Below are 15,480 nucleotides of genomic sequence, written 5' to 3'. Positions count from 1 at the left end.
ATAAAGCTCTCATCACGGCTCACAAAGCCTGAGGTGATCTGGCTCCTGTCTCTCATTTCATACCAGTCTTCTCTCTCTTGCTAAGTTCTAACCCCTGGACTTCCTGTTGCTCACACTGCTAGCTCTAGCTGTCCCTCTGCCTGGTAATCTGCCCTCAGACTCAGAGAAGCCCTTCCTGACTAGCAGGCCAAAGTTGTTTCTTGGTCCCTTGCTATGAGGTCCTCCTGCTTTATTTTCATCACGGTCCTTACTGTTGCCTGAAGTGCATGCTCTCTGCTTGTTTGTTTCTTGTGTAGCTCCCATATTTGAGTACACACTCCCTGAGACCAGACACTCACCACCTGAGTTCACTGCTATATTCTGGTGCCTGAAACAGTGCCTGGCACACACAAGAGTCTCAAAGGCCCAAGATGAAGGAAGAGATGAGTGCATTAATGAGTGAGTCAATCGATCAATCTGCTAAGCAGCCAAAATAAAGGTAAAAATGGACAGTTTGATGTCTGCCTTTTTTATTCAGGTAGCTATTTTCAAATTTTGCCTGAAATCCACATGGAAGAAATGGGTGTACATTCTGAGCAGTGCTATCTACAGTTTGGGGCAAAGGAAAGTAATTAGGTAACATTGATATTTGTACTATTTGGCTCTTGCTATACCTTTTTAAGTAACTTAAAATTTATTTTCAATGCATTGATTCATTTCTATAGGTTAAAATGGTATGTTACTGTCTTTGATTATTTGCGGGTGATAGAATGGGGGCCCAGGTGAACCATGGCAAAGGAGTTTCATGGCAATTCTGCTTTTCAGAATTGATGATCTAAGAATCCTTACTTAACACATAGCATCTGGAAAATAGATCAGGAGAGGGTGATGTTGTGTGGTGGTTCCAGACCCCACGTTCATTCCAGGATATGGTTCGTAGCAGACTTATGAGTATCTATCATGTAACAGACTCTGTGGCAGGTTCTGGGGTACCAGGTGAAGGAGGCAGTATTGCTCCCTACCACCAGGAAGAGCTGATGGTCAACAGCAGTGGTTCTCAAACACCCCCTCACACACACACTAGAATCACCTGGGGGTCCCCTGTATATACCTATGTCTGAACCCCCTTCCAGGAGGCCAGTTGGTTCAAAATCTCTGGCCCAGGGACTTACACATTCATATTTTTTAAACCCTACATGCTGCTCATGAGCATCCAGAGTTGAGACCCACTGGTCTAGTAGAAGAATGGACGTATATAGAGCAAACCACAGGCAATGGCCTGATATTTCTCTTTGGTGCGTAACTGCAAGTCAGAAAGAAATGTTTTTAGGGATCCAGAGGCCAGATGACCTGGTTACACAGAAGATAAATGTTACATGTATTTATTATCCACTCCTACCCCCCAAAAAAAAACTGATAAAAAAAATGGCAAATACCATGTATTAAATGATTATTTTTCCTATATGGAGCCAAGCAGATGATTTTATTTTTCTCTATAAGTCAGGAGCTGGCTATTGTGTCCTTAGGCAAATAAAGAATTTTAATTAAAACATAGTGTCTTTCCTAACCGGCAGACATGAGAGAAAGGAAAATATGAGAATCCACAGGGTAACCGTCAAAGGGAAGGAATTAACATGTCCTCTAAAATGATTTTAAAAGGTCAGAATTTCCCGAAGTGCGGTGGTGAAGGTGATCTGAAACTGTTCCTTGCCCTGCCTGTGCCTTTGATGGTGGGCATTGAAGTGTTTAGACTGGAAAAAAGGCAGATCTTTCTGAGTAATTAATTGAGGTTTAGGTTATTCAGCTGAAGATCAAGCTTTGCTTGTTCCCCCCTTGAGTTGGGTGAAAAAGAACAAGAAAGTGAGAATGATTTCATAAGGGCTAACATGTTGTTCTGAGTGGCACTTCTAAGTAAAATATTGGTAAAATATTCCTGTCTTGTCTAGTGATGAAAGGTGAGGTTTTAAAAAGCAGTCTTTGCCATCAGATAGGTACTTCACAAAAGTCAGCTATCATCTTGTCAGGAAGTCTGCAGGCAGCGTCTTGTCCTCAGGCTTTGGCCTCCCTTGCTCTACCACACTCTCCGCTCTTTGCAGGGAAGACTGAAGTTTCCATCCACCGTATAAACTCAGATGAACACCTTTGATGGTAGAAGGAACAGTCGCCCAAACCTCCAAATATCCACTCTGCCACTCTGTCTTCTTGGATTTGAGTTACCAACAGTTGATGATCTTGAGAAACACTCAGTTTCACAGAAACCTCATACTCAAATACTTAAAGAAAGTGATATTTTACAAAACAGAGGGGTGACCTGGGAGAGTGGAAGAGGGAAGCAATGAAGACCCAGGGGCCTCTCTAGAAATGAAGGTGACCAAGAAGGCCGGCCCCAGGCATGTGGCTCCTGGGGACACACTCCATCCAAGGAAGTGGCAGGTCTCAATACTGGCTGCACACTGCAGTCACCTAAGGTCCTGAAAAATACTGATTCCCCCTGCCCAGATTCCTGAGGGTCAGGGGTACTGGGTCTATGCATACTTTGTAAAAACTCCTAAGGGACCTGAACGTGCAGCCAGGATTGGGAACCACAGATGACATCCCAGATTAGTTACCACAGTGGGTCACCAGGGAAGTACCATTGATGGTACAATCCCCTGAGCTCAAGGTCTTGGCACATTTGGGGGTCAGCAGAGGACAAAGACTCATCATCAAGGGAGACACTTTGATGAGAAAAACTGAATATATCCACAGCGGGGCCATTGTCCCCTTCCTCCTGTGACTTCTTGACTGTAATTTCCTGCAGAAATTGCAACATGCAGGACGGACATGTCTTTCAGATAAATAAATTCCTGTCGTGCAGGTCCCTCCTCCAGTTAATGATACTATGGTGAGAAAAGCCATTTGCAGATGAAGGGAATAACGTGAGAGAGAATCAGAAGTGGGGTGATAGGATGCCTCGGTGGCTCAGTGGTTGAGCGTCTGCCTTTGGCTCAGGGCGTGATCCTGGGGTCCTGGGATCAAGTCTCACATCAGCCTCCCTGCAAGGAGTCAGGAGTCTGCTTCCCCCTCTGCCTATGTCTTTGCTTCTCTCTCGGTGTCTCTCATGAATAAATAAAACATTTTTAAAAAAGATGAAGTGGGGTGATAGTGGGCCTGGTAAGCTCCACTTTGTAGGAGAACAGGTAGGGTCTTTGGGGAGGTTTATGCAGAGATCCAGGGCAGCCTGGGGCACCACAGGCCAATGCTGACTAGGGCTCCAGGGTTTGGAGATGCCATATGATTTCACACCTCCTCCATTTTCCCAGGACAAATCAGAGGCAGGGAGAAGATAGGGAAGGGGAAGAAGCCAAACAAGGATGCAATAGAGGTGACATCTCAAATGCAACCTGGTCCCAAGAGGAGCCTGGGCACAAATTATATCTTGGGGCTTGTTCAGCCTTGGGGCAGAGGAGAGTGAGGTCTGTGTACTCCCAAAGGGGCCATGCATCGGGTAAAGGCCATCTGAGGCTTGGTGGGTTCATTTTAGGAAAGGTAGCCCCAAGGCCCAAGGAGCATCCCCTGAAGGTCATAGGTGGGAGCTGGTAGCAGCATAGCCTACAGAAACTGGGAGATAGGTGCACAAGCTGATAAAGGGATCCAGAGGGGTCTGGGCAGGGTGCTAACTACCTGCTTCCCCAGCCAAAGCATCACCTCCTAGCTCCCTGTATTTCTATTGACAAATCATAGATCATGTTTCTACATTCCCTCCTCTGACTCAGTAGATTTCCTCTCATAACCTTTCTCTTCCTTACTGTCTGGTTCCTTGTTTTCATTGTTTTCTGTTTCTTGTGATCAGTGTGGGACATCTAGGAAGCCTGGAGGGTGCCACTGAGGGAAATGGGACAAGGAGTCCACTCTGACCTGCGCAGCAGCTGTGATGCTCTCTGCAGCCAGAGACAAGACACCCAACCAAAAGGGCCCTTGTAATGGGAGACTTTTGCTCAACACAAGAAATCAGGCAGCAGGTGGCCCAGGTTTGACTCAGTTGCTCAGCAACGTCAGGACTCTTAGTAAGGGTGTGATATTCTGATTTATATAGTAAGAAATATGTATTTGGTCTTTGTTCCGTGCTTCAGGTACAGACTTCCTAAAACTTGGAACTTCCTAACTGAAGAGAGCTACAGGTGATTTTGTTATGTTAATCAGGCAAATTTTGGATCCCGCCTCAAGGATGGGGGAAATTTCAGCCCCACCCCCAAGCCCTAGGGAGGGGAAAGGGGCTGGAGGTTGAGTTCAGTCACCAGTGGCCAGTGATCTAATCAGTCAGCCTTGTTAATGAAGTACCCATAAAAACCCAAAAGGATGGGGTTTGGTGAACACATGGAGATTTAGGGAGGGTGGTACACTCAGAGATAGCATGCAAGCCCCTCACTCTTTCCCAGGACCTTGCCCGTGCATCTCTCCCATCTGGCTGTTTCTGAGTTCCATCCTTTTATAACAAACTAGTAATCTACTAGGTAAAATGTTCCTCTGCGTTCTGTGAGCTGCTCTAACAAATTGAACCCGAGGAGAACATCTTTAGAACCTCCTGTCTGTAGCTGATTGGTCACAAGCACAGGTGACAACGTGAACATGCAATTGGCATCTGAAGTGGGGGAGGGGAAGGGGCAGTCTTGGGAAACTGAGCCCCTAACCTGTGGGATCAGATGCTATCTCCAGGTAGATGTGTAAGAACTGAGTTGAATACTTGTAGGACGCCAGCTGGTATTGGAGGACTACTTATTGGTGGGGGAGCTGCCCCCCTACCCCCAAACACACACATGTTTAAATTGGGTGCAGAATTATAAAGGGCTCTCTGCCATCCTCTTGGCCTTCTGTCCTTCATGGTGGTTGCATGGCTTCTAACATCACGTCCTCACACAAAAATGTCCAAAATCAGGGATGGAGGGATTGGCTTTTCCTCACACATCATTCTCCAATCAAAAAGGAAAATATCTGCCAGAACCAGGCACAGACTCTATAGGTAAAGGGTTAGCCAGGTATCATTTTTCCATTACTTTGTTTTAAGGAAGATTGAGGACAAGTAATATCTGGCATTTTTGGCTTCTGCCTGCCAGCAAAAGGAGGGTACTGGTTATTCTCCAGTTGCCCCTTTGGATTCATCCTCTGCCCTTTTCTGCCCTGCCCCTTACTCCATGCTCTTGGAGGTCGGTATCTACAGATTCACCACCAGACTTTGCCCTTTGGCTTTTGATGGGGTTCAGCCCAGGGGAGGCCCAGGAGGAGATGAGAAGGAGTAGGAGAGAAGTTGACATATTTCTTCCCTCTGCTATGACCCTGCCAAACCAGAGTTTGGCAGTGTCTGTGTTTCTCTACTAAAGGACAAGATCAGGAAGGTACTACCTCTTGTTATCTTCTGAGGTCCTGTTTCACTCTCCCTACTTAGATCTACAGTCCACCTGGAATGGATATTTTCCTTCTACCTTTTATTTTGAAAGTTTTAAATCGACTGAAAAGTTAAATAAGTTAATAAAACACATTCTTCAATAAAACACATTCTTCAGTCCCAAGTGGTTAATATTTTGTCACGTTTTCTTTATGTCTCTCAATACAGAGAAATAAATAGATATACAGTTAACCCTTGAACAGCACAGGTTTAAATTACACAGGTCTGCTTATATGTGTATTTTTTTTCAATAAATATAGTACAGTACTCTAAATGTATTTTCTCTTCCTTATAATTTTCTTAATAACATCTCCTCTCTAGCTTATTTTATTGTAGGAACACAGTATAATGTTTAACTACAAAATATGCATTAACTGACAGTTTATGTCATCAGTAAGGCTTCCAGCTAACAGTAGGCTACTAGTGGTTAAGTTTTGGGGAGAGTCAAAAGTTACATGTGGATTTTCAACTGCACAGGGATTAGTACTGTAACCTCTGAGTTGTTCAAGGGTCAATTGTGTATAGAAACATAGTAGATAATTCACGGAGCTATACAATCTTGGATTTTGCTGAACCTTTTGAATGTTTTAGACATCTTGACATTTCACTCCTTAACACTTCAGCATGCATCTCCCAAAGATAAAGAAATTCTTTTACCTAATACCCTCAAATTAACAGTAATTCAATAATATCACCCAATTTTTTTTTAAAAAATTCGTTTAAAAATACTTTCTTGAGGGGCACCTGGGTGGCTCAGTTGGTTAAGTATCTGCCTTTGGCTCAGGTCATGCATGATCCCAAGATCATGGGATCAAGCCCCACATCAGGCTCCCTGCTTGGCAGAGTCTGCTTCTCCCTCTCCCTCTGCCATTCCTGCTTGTTCGTTCTCTCTCTCTCTCTCTCTCTCTCTCTCTTTCTGTCAAATAAATAAATAAAATCTTTTTTAAAATCCTTTCTTGACAATTCCTGACATTTGAGCTCTTTCTTAACAAAGCACTCTCACCTATGTTTTTTCATTTCATACCACAGTCACCTTCTGAAGCATTTGTTATCATCCTGGCCGTATAGATGAGGAACAGAAGAATCAGAGAAGCCAAGTGACCCACCCCAGGTCACACAGCTAATAAGTAGCATGACTGGGATTCCAAGGCAGGTCTTCCAACTCCAAGTTCCACATACTTTCTGTGACATTTTGGCCAGAGTGTTAAGTTTTCCAGAACTTATGTCCCTCAACACTTCCCTTATTTTTTCCCTACCAACTTGCTATCCACCATAAATAACGAGGCTCCTATTCTCCTGCTTCAAATAGTGATACTCTAGATATGCTGGATTTTCCTCCTTGGCCTCTCTTTGATGTAGAAGAATGCTAGGCAACGTATTTGGACCTTGCATTTAATTTAAGCTAGCGTGATTGATTGCATAGTAGTTCTTAACTGCATTATGCTTGATTCTCGCCTTCATACCCTGGCACAGGGTGAAAGAAAGCTTCCCTCTGGAAACCCCTGGATTTTATCCTCCTTGGTGGCCTGCTTTATGCTACTCGATAAGCAGGTGAGAACAAATATCCTGAAGCCCCACCAGGGCAGGATTTCAGACTCTGGGCTGCCAGACCTTCCTCTCAAACATTTCAAGGATCAGCCTCTTTCTGTGCTTTGCCACTGTCATGTACCAGACCTGGCCTCCTCCACTCTCACTGGGACATGGCAACAGCCCCTCACCTGGTCCTAGATGGCCCTCTGCCCTCCGTTCTTGCCTCCTGCATTAAACAGGCGAACCTTATCAGTGATGTTCGATGACCCTGGAATGAGGTGTATAGTCCATGCTCTGGCCCATGCCACCCTTCCCCGACCAGCGCCCACTGACCTCACTGCCACCTCTCACACCACACTCCCCAACCCCACCCCAAGTTCTGCTATGCTAGCCTGTTTTCCTCAAACGAGCCGGGGCCCCACCTCAGGGCCACTCAACCTGCCTTGTTGTCTGACTGCCTTGTTGTCTGCTGCTTTGCCCCCATCCTTTACACCTCAGCCTGAGACCTGGGCCCTGAACCCCACCCTAGATCCCCATAAATGCTTGCCTAACACCCTATTTTTCCTGAGTGCAGCCCTAGCATCTCCACATAATAGATGTTCAGCAAAGTGTTCATATCCCTCCGTATCTCTTGAGAAAGAAGGGAGACCCAGAGGGGTCAACACCTGAAGTCATTCCATGGGTCACTATCAGAGCCATGGTCTTTCTCACCCAAAGCTGCTCCTTCAGGAAGGAATCTCCTCCTGCTTCATCCTTAGGCTCCATCGTCAAGGAGAGGGAAGTCCCCTTGCCCCTGCCACTGTCACAAGACACCGCCTTCCCTATCCTTCCTTTCGTGTCTTCTCATGAATCCGCACCTGTTTGCCCATCCATTTGTCCATCCCCCTCCCTATTACCATTCGCCTATTTATCAAATATTTATTGAGCTCAATTACATGTGTGGCATTGTACTATTCATAGGGACACAGTGTTGAGTGGGACAGACAGGTTGCTGTCCTCAGGGAGTCACCAGGTGGTAAAAACCACAGACCGAATCACGTAAACAGATCAGAGAATGTTGGCTGGCACTCAGAGGTGCTGGGAAGGAAACCAGGAGAGCAGTGTGATGGAGGAAGCAGTAGGCAGTTCCCCGTTCCTTCCTCCTTCCTAACAGAACCCCAATTGCTTTCAATGGTCACCCCCTCAAGCATCCCCTTGAGCCTCAGGAGAAACCACCCTGACCCCCACGTCCCAGGGTGGACCAGATTGTCCCAATGGTACTTTCACCCCCTTGACAGTGATGGGCTTAAGAAAGAGTATATGAATCACTTTGGGCCAGATAGTTCCTCCAGGGGGCTAGAAACTTCTAGGGAGAGTGTCCTTGCTTTAAAGCCACAGAAGAATGGCTTCTCTTCTTCCTCTGGATGTTGTTATGTTCAGATGTGATGATTAGAACTGCTGCAGCCACTTGCTCCCAGCAGAGGGTGAAGCCAACGCCACACCAGCTGAGCGGAGAGGCAGAAACCTGAGTGAGCTGCTCTATCACCCAGTCCTGGAGGCCTCAGACTTCCCATCCAGGGTAGATCAAAAGTTATTGTTTAATGTTCCTTTTTGTTTTTTTTTATGGCCCATGGAAAGCACTGGAGACATGGACTTCGCTGCTTTGTCTCTAGCTCTGACCCTGGTGACTGATAGATAGTAGATGCTCAATAAATACTTGTGGAATGAATGGTATGTCTAAAGTCAGATTCCCCAGAGGCAGACCTTGGAGACAGGCTTCCTGTGAAACTGCTATGTTATGGAAATGCTCCCAGGGGGCTAATAAAAGGAAGTGAGAAAAGGGGAAAGCCAAGCACAGTGAGGAAGCTTAACCAAAGCCCCCTGGAGGCAACTTTCACCTGATCCCCAGATAACTCTGGAGTGTAAGCCCCTCCTCCTGAGTTGTTCCACCTTCAGCAAGGGGGCTGGTCTTCCTAATCCCACTCCTCATCTCTGGCTGAGGGTCATCCCAGGAGAATATAAACACCAAGCCTCCTCCCAGCTCTCAGCTCTTATAATGGTTCTAGGAACCCAAGAGTGGCACCTGCTGACCACTGGAGGCAAAAGTATAGTGACACTACCAGAAGGAAACATAGAAATGATAGAGGGATCAAAGAGGATCTAAATGTGGGCCACAGTGTAGAAGAATGAACAGGCTATGGGTGCTTCCACAATTGATTCTCAAACAAATAGCAAAGCTGAAGCTGCCTTCTGGTCTGCAAATCCTCCCCCCACCATCCCTCCTATGAGGGGGGGTGTCTTTTTCTGCGGCCCACACAGGATGGCCAATGGGACTCCCCAAATCTTATTAACATGGAAAAAATTGGGGATGCCTGCGTGGCTCAGTGGTTGAGCGTCTGCCTTTGGCTCAGGGCGTGATCCCGGGGTCCTGGGATCGAGTCCTGCATTGGGCTCCTGATGCAGGGAACCGTCTTCTCCCTCTGCCTATGTCTCTGCCTCTCTCTGTGTGTCTCTAATGAATAAATAAATAAAATCTTTAAAATAAAATAAAGTGGAAAAAATGCTGCATTTCAAAATTATTACTGTGCTTTAATATTCATCTTGAGGTTCTTTTGCAAAACATTGAGAGCTAGATCATGATTTGATGATGGAATATTGATTAAACATCTATATTTGTATTCAGAGGTCTGTGCTGTGTAGATAAAACACCCACCCTGTAATATCTTCTATTTTAAGTCAATATGAAGATGGATGTTCCCCCCCTGGCAAGTTTTGATAAAATGCTGCTGTCGATACAAAAAGACATTAATGCCAATGCAAGTCAATACCTGTTTATTGGTTTGGGTTGCTGCTTCTCCATGCAGCAGACTCCAAGAGGGGTTTTCAAACACCACCAACTCCTAGCCAGTCTGCATATTTCTTCATTTATATCATGTGAGTGGGAAATGTCAGGGGAATGTGGACTGGCAGGGGGCTGCCCATGCCTGCTCCCAAATTGAGAAAGGAAGGAAAATAAAAGCAAGCACAACCTGTAAGTAAGTCTGGGAGAAGCTTTATTACTGTCATTAGCAGTGTGCTTGTCTTCTCTCAGTTTCAAAAAGAGTAAAATTAAAACAGCAGAAGAAACAAGAATCATCTCCATCTCTGTTAGGTTCTCAGCATGTGACAGATACTAGGGCTCATCTTGACTGTATCTGCTGTGTTTTCCTGCCTGGCACTTAATCATCACCTGAAACTCCATATATTTAGTACTTCTGAAAAATCTCGTTTATTGTCTGCCTTCCACACCAGAAAGTGAGATCCAAAGGGACAGAGGGTTTTTTGTTTTATTCACTGCTGTATTTTTTTTTTTACTGCTGTATTTTTTTTAAAGATTTTATTTATTTATTCATAAGAGACACACAGAGAGGCAGAGACTAGGCAGAGGGAGAAGCAGGCTCCCTGCAGGGAGCCCCATGTAGGACTCAGTCCCTGGACCTCAGGATCACACCCTGAGCCAAAGGCAGATGCTCAACCACTGAGCCACCCAGGCATCCGATCACTGCTGTATTTCTAATGTCTGGATGTTGAATTAATTTCTTTCTGCTTCATGCGTTCATCCAATAAATTGAGCAACTACTATGTGACAGGATTCTACTGGGTTCTTAGGATACACCAGTGAATAAAACAGACATTCTAGGAGTGCCTGGGTGGCTCAGTCAGTTTTAAGTCCCTGCCTTCAGCTCAGGTCATGATCCCAGGGTCCTGGGATCAAGCCCCATGTTGGAGTCCCTGCTCAGCAAGGAGTCTGCTTCTCCCTCTGCCTCTGCCCCTCCCCACACATATTCTCTTTCTCTGACTCTCGCACACGTGCATGCATATGCACACTCTCTCCAATAAGTGAATAAAATAAACACCATTCTAGTGGGCTGTAGGGCAGTAAAGATAGTAAATAGTATGTAGAGTAAATTAGAAGGCAATGATTGATAAGGTGGAAGAGCAAAGTAAGAACTGGAATGCTGGGGACACAGATTCTGTTTCTAGATCAGGTGGTCAGGTTCAGCCTGCATGATAAGGTAGATTCCAGCAGAGTCTTGTAGGAGGTCAGCAAATGAGAATGCAGGGGAGGTAAGGATTTCCAGGCACTGGAGTAGAGCACACTTCCCAAGACAGGAATATCCCTGGCTTATTTTTTAAAAACACAGAGAAAAGTGGGTGGCTAGATGGAGTGAAGAGAATGTTAAGACAATGAAAGGGGTGATTCTGAGGTACCCACAGACCACCTTGCCCTCAACAGCTGCCCCCTGGGGAGAGCTCATGTGAAGAATAAGCAGAGACAAACAGCCCCTGGATCCAGCCACACCTGAAGCAACTTCTAGCCCACATCTTATCAGTGCTTGAGCCAATATATTCCCTTTTTAGAATCACTTGTCACTGAACGAGTCCCTGCTGGTTTTTATGAGTTTAGCCCTGCATCTATCTGCTCCTTGCGGTGTGGTCTCAGTTTCCCCATCTATGAAATAAGATGAGCAATGGTCTGTTAACTTCCTTTTGCTTCCCTTCCCTCCCTCTTGCACTGGTATTGATTCTACATGTGGCTGTCATTGAGTTGAGGAATATTCCAGGATGGAGGGCCAACCTTGGCAGCTGGTCCGAGGTAAGGAACAGGGCAGGAACTCTGTCCCCTTGCTGTCTATGGCCTCTGCTCCCTCGAGAGCCCTGAAACCCGAGGGCCTAGGACACCTGAGTTGCTGTGCCCATGGTGGATCTCAGAGATACCGGCTGGCTGGCTCTCAAGCAGTGGGAAATCTAGCTGGGAGGGCGAGGCCTGGAATCTGTCTATGCAGGGAAGGCCTGGACAGCTGACAAGTGAGAAGGAACCTTTCAAATTTGCAATTTTCAAGTGTCAGAAGGATATTGCGCCGCTCCTCTGACACTTAGCATCTCAGGCAGATTCTCCCCATTTTTCATCAACACATCTACTGTGTGACATATGCCCTTTGCACTCACACGATCCGGAACCCACAGCTGAGAGCAAGAACTCCAGGTGTTAGGTTTTCCACCAAGTCACATTTGAAGGACCAGACAGGCCCTCTTCTTCAATTACCCACATTGTCAACACAACACTTTGAAAGGAACCTGTTCAATTCAGCAGGCGCTTTGCATGGTTGTTCTTTAAGATGTCGGAGAGCCAGAGACACACACAACTTGGTCTGTCCCCTTAAGAGGCAGATAATCTAGTGAGTGAGGGGTCCTTTGATTCATTGCATGTGTATTCCATGCTAAAGGCAAGACACTGGGTGCTGGGGTAGAGATTCCCCAAACGGGAAAGACAGACATTCACATGTAAGTACTTTGTATGTGCCCACTCATCATTATTCATTCAGCAAATGTGAAGTAAGTGCTCCTTGTGAGCCCAGCACTCTTTTAGGTAATGAGGTTACAGCATCCAGCAAGATAGGCAAGACCTCAATTCATGCGGAGCTTATGACCTATGGTGTAGATAGACAATAAAGCGACACCAATTTTTTTAAGATTTATTTATTTTAGAGAGAGAAAGAGAAAGAAGAAAGAAAGAAAAAAAAAGAAAAGAAAGCAGAGGGAGAGAGAGAATCTCAAGCAGACTCTGCGCTGAGTGATGAGCCCAACAGGGGGCTCGATCCCACAACCTGAACTGAGATCAAGAGTCAGACACCCAACCAAATGAGCCATCCAGGCACCTTGACACTAATAAAAAAAAAAAAAAAAAAAAAAAGATGATTTCTGTCAGCAAAACATGAAAGAGAGACCAGAAAGGATCAAAGGAAGTCTTCAGAAACAACCACAAAACAAGTAATAAGATGGCAATAAATACATATCTATCAATAATTACTTTGAATATAAATGAACTAAATGCTCCAATCAAAAGACATAAGGTGACAGAATGGATTAAAAAAAAAACAAGACTCAGGGCACCTGGGTGACTTAGTTGGTTAAGGGTCTGATTCTTGATTTCAGCTCAGATCATGATCTCAGTCTTGTGAGATCAAGCCCCATGGCCAGGCTCTGTGTTGGGCATGGAACCTGCTTAAGATTGTCTCTTCCTCTCCCTCTCCCTCAGCCCCTCCCCACCCCACTCATGCTCTCTCTCTCTTTCTCTAAAACAAACAAAACAAAACAAGAAAAAAAAAACACACTTCCATATGCTGCCTACAAGAGACTCATTTATTTATTTATTTATTTTAGTCTCATTATTTTTTAATGTGGACATTAATTTAATGATAAGTAGTAAATGGTTCAAGCAAAACACAAGTGAATTTATCACTCTGTATGGGCTTCCAAAATTGTACAGCAGAATCACCATGTATCTGCATGCTGAGAATCCCTCACCCCGCAAACCTCAGGCAGATGTTGATTCAACTTCCAGGAGCCTCTAACAGAGAATCAATGCCCACGATACTCTGCAGAATCTAGGGAAGCTTTTGCTAATTTGTTCTGGGGTGAAATCTTATCAGTATCAATCAGGCATGAAAGTAGATTATTTTCCAATGTCCATCAATATTGTGATTGATATGTTTAATGAACTTCCACTGGTTTAGTGGTCCCTAGACAGTGTGAAGAGGCTGAGAAGAACAAGATATACTCAGTGCTGAAATCCAGCAGGTACACACCTCTACTGCCACACCAGTTATTTACCTATTTATTTCCCTCCATCCTACTTGGTCAGCTGTCACCATCCAAGTCCCAGCCCTGTTGGCCCTCAGGCCCTGCAGGAAAGAGAGTGCCCCAGGCACTACAGAGGCCAATCCTCACTCATCTCACTGCCTGGGACTGTGGCCACCTGTGGCTTTCCTGCAGTTGCCCTCATGTGGCCACTTGTAGGAACTGCAGCATCACACACCAACTCTAAGAGAAAATAAAATGATGAATGTCCTCCCAAATGCCCAAATTGCTTCACAAGAGACTCATTTTAGACCTAAAGACACCTAATGATTGAAAGTGAGGGGATGGAGAAACATCTGTCACGTAAATGGATGTCAAAAGGAAGCCAGAGTAGCAGTGCTTATAAATAAATAAAGATATTAAATTAAAGATAAAATAGACTTTAAAACAAAGACTGTAACAAGAGACAAAGAAGGACTCTATATAATCATAAAGGGGACGATCCAAAAAAGAATATGTAACAACTGATATTTATGCACCCAACATAGGAGCACCCAAATACATAAAACATAAAGGAACTGGGAACAGTACAATGATAGTAGGGGACTTTAACACCCCACTTACATCAACAGACAGACCATCTAAATAGAAAATCAACAAAGAAACAGTGGCTTTGAATGAAATACTGGAACAGGTAGATTTAAGACATCAGAACATTCCATCCTAAAACAGCAGAATACACTTTATTCTCAAATGCTTATGGAACACTGTCCAGAATAGATCACATATTAGCCCACAGAACAAGCCTCATCAGATTCCAGAACAACAAAGTCATGCCATGCACATTTTCTGATCATGTCTCTATGAAACTAGAAGTCAAACACTAGAAAAAACCTGGGAAGACCACAAATACATGAGGTTAAATACTATGTTACTAAACAATGAGGGTCAATCAGGAAATAAAAGAAGAAATAAAAAAGTACATGGAAACAAATGAAAATGAAAACACAACAGCCCAAAACCTCTGGGGTGCAGCAAAAGCGGTCCTAAGAGGAAAGTATATAGTATTACAAGCCTTCCACAAGAAGCAAGAGAAATTGTGAATAAACAATCTTACACCGAAGAGAGCTAGAAAAAGAACAAACAAACCTAAAGCCAGCAGAAGGAAGCAAGTAATAAAGATTAGAGCATAAATAAAGGATATAGAAATGAAAAAAAATAGAACAGACCAACAAAAACAGGAGGTGATTCTTTGAAAAAAAAAATAATAAAACTGATAAACCTCTAGCCAGACTTATTAGGAAAAAAGAGAAAGGACTCAAAGAAAATCACAAATAGAAGAGGAGAAGTAACAACAAACACTACCAAAACAATAATAAGAGAATATTATTTATTGATTTGAGAGAGAGAGAGAGCACAAGCAGGGAGAGCAGGAGAGGGAGAAGCAGGCCGCCCATTGAGCAGGGAGCCTGATGCAGGGCTTGAGCCCAGGACCCTGGTATCATGACCTGAGCCAAAGGCAGATGCTGCACCAACTGAACCACTCAGGTGCCCCAATTATAAGAGAATATTATGGAAAACTATATGCCAACAAATTCAACAGCCTGCAAGAAATGGGTAAATTCCTAGAAATATGTAAACTACCAAAACTGAAACAGGAAGAATTAGAAAATTTGAACAGACTGATAACCAGTGAAGAAATTGAATCAGTATTCAAAAAAACTCCCAACAAACAAAAGTCCAGGACCAGATGGCTTCACAGGCAAATTCTACCAAACACTTAAAGAATTAATACCTATTCTTCTCAAACTATTCCAAAAAATAGAAAAGCAATGAAAACTTCCAAATTCATTCTATGGGGTTAGCATTACGCTGATACTAAAACCAGATAAAGACTCTGCTAAGAGAACTACAAGCCAATATCCCTGATGAACATAGATGCAAAAATT

Source organism: Canis lupus, chromosome 2 (assembly GCF_003254725.2).
Source record: "Canis lupus dingo isolate Sandy chromosome 2, ASM325472v2, whole genome shotgun sequence".
NCBI lineage: Eukaryota > Metazoa > Chordata > Mammalia > Carnivora > Canidae > Canis > Canis lupus.
This window is presented reverse-complemented; position numbering follows the sequence as displayed.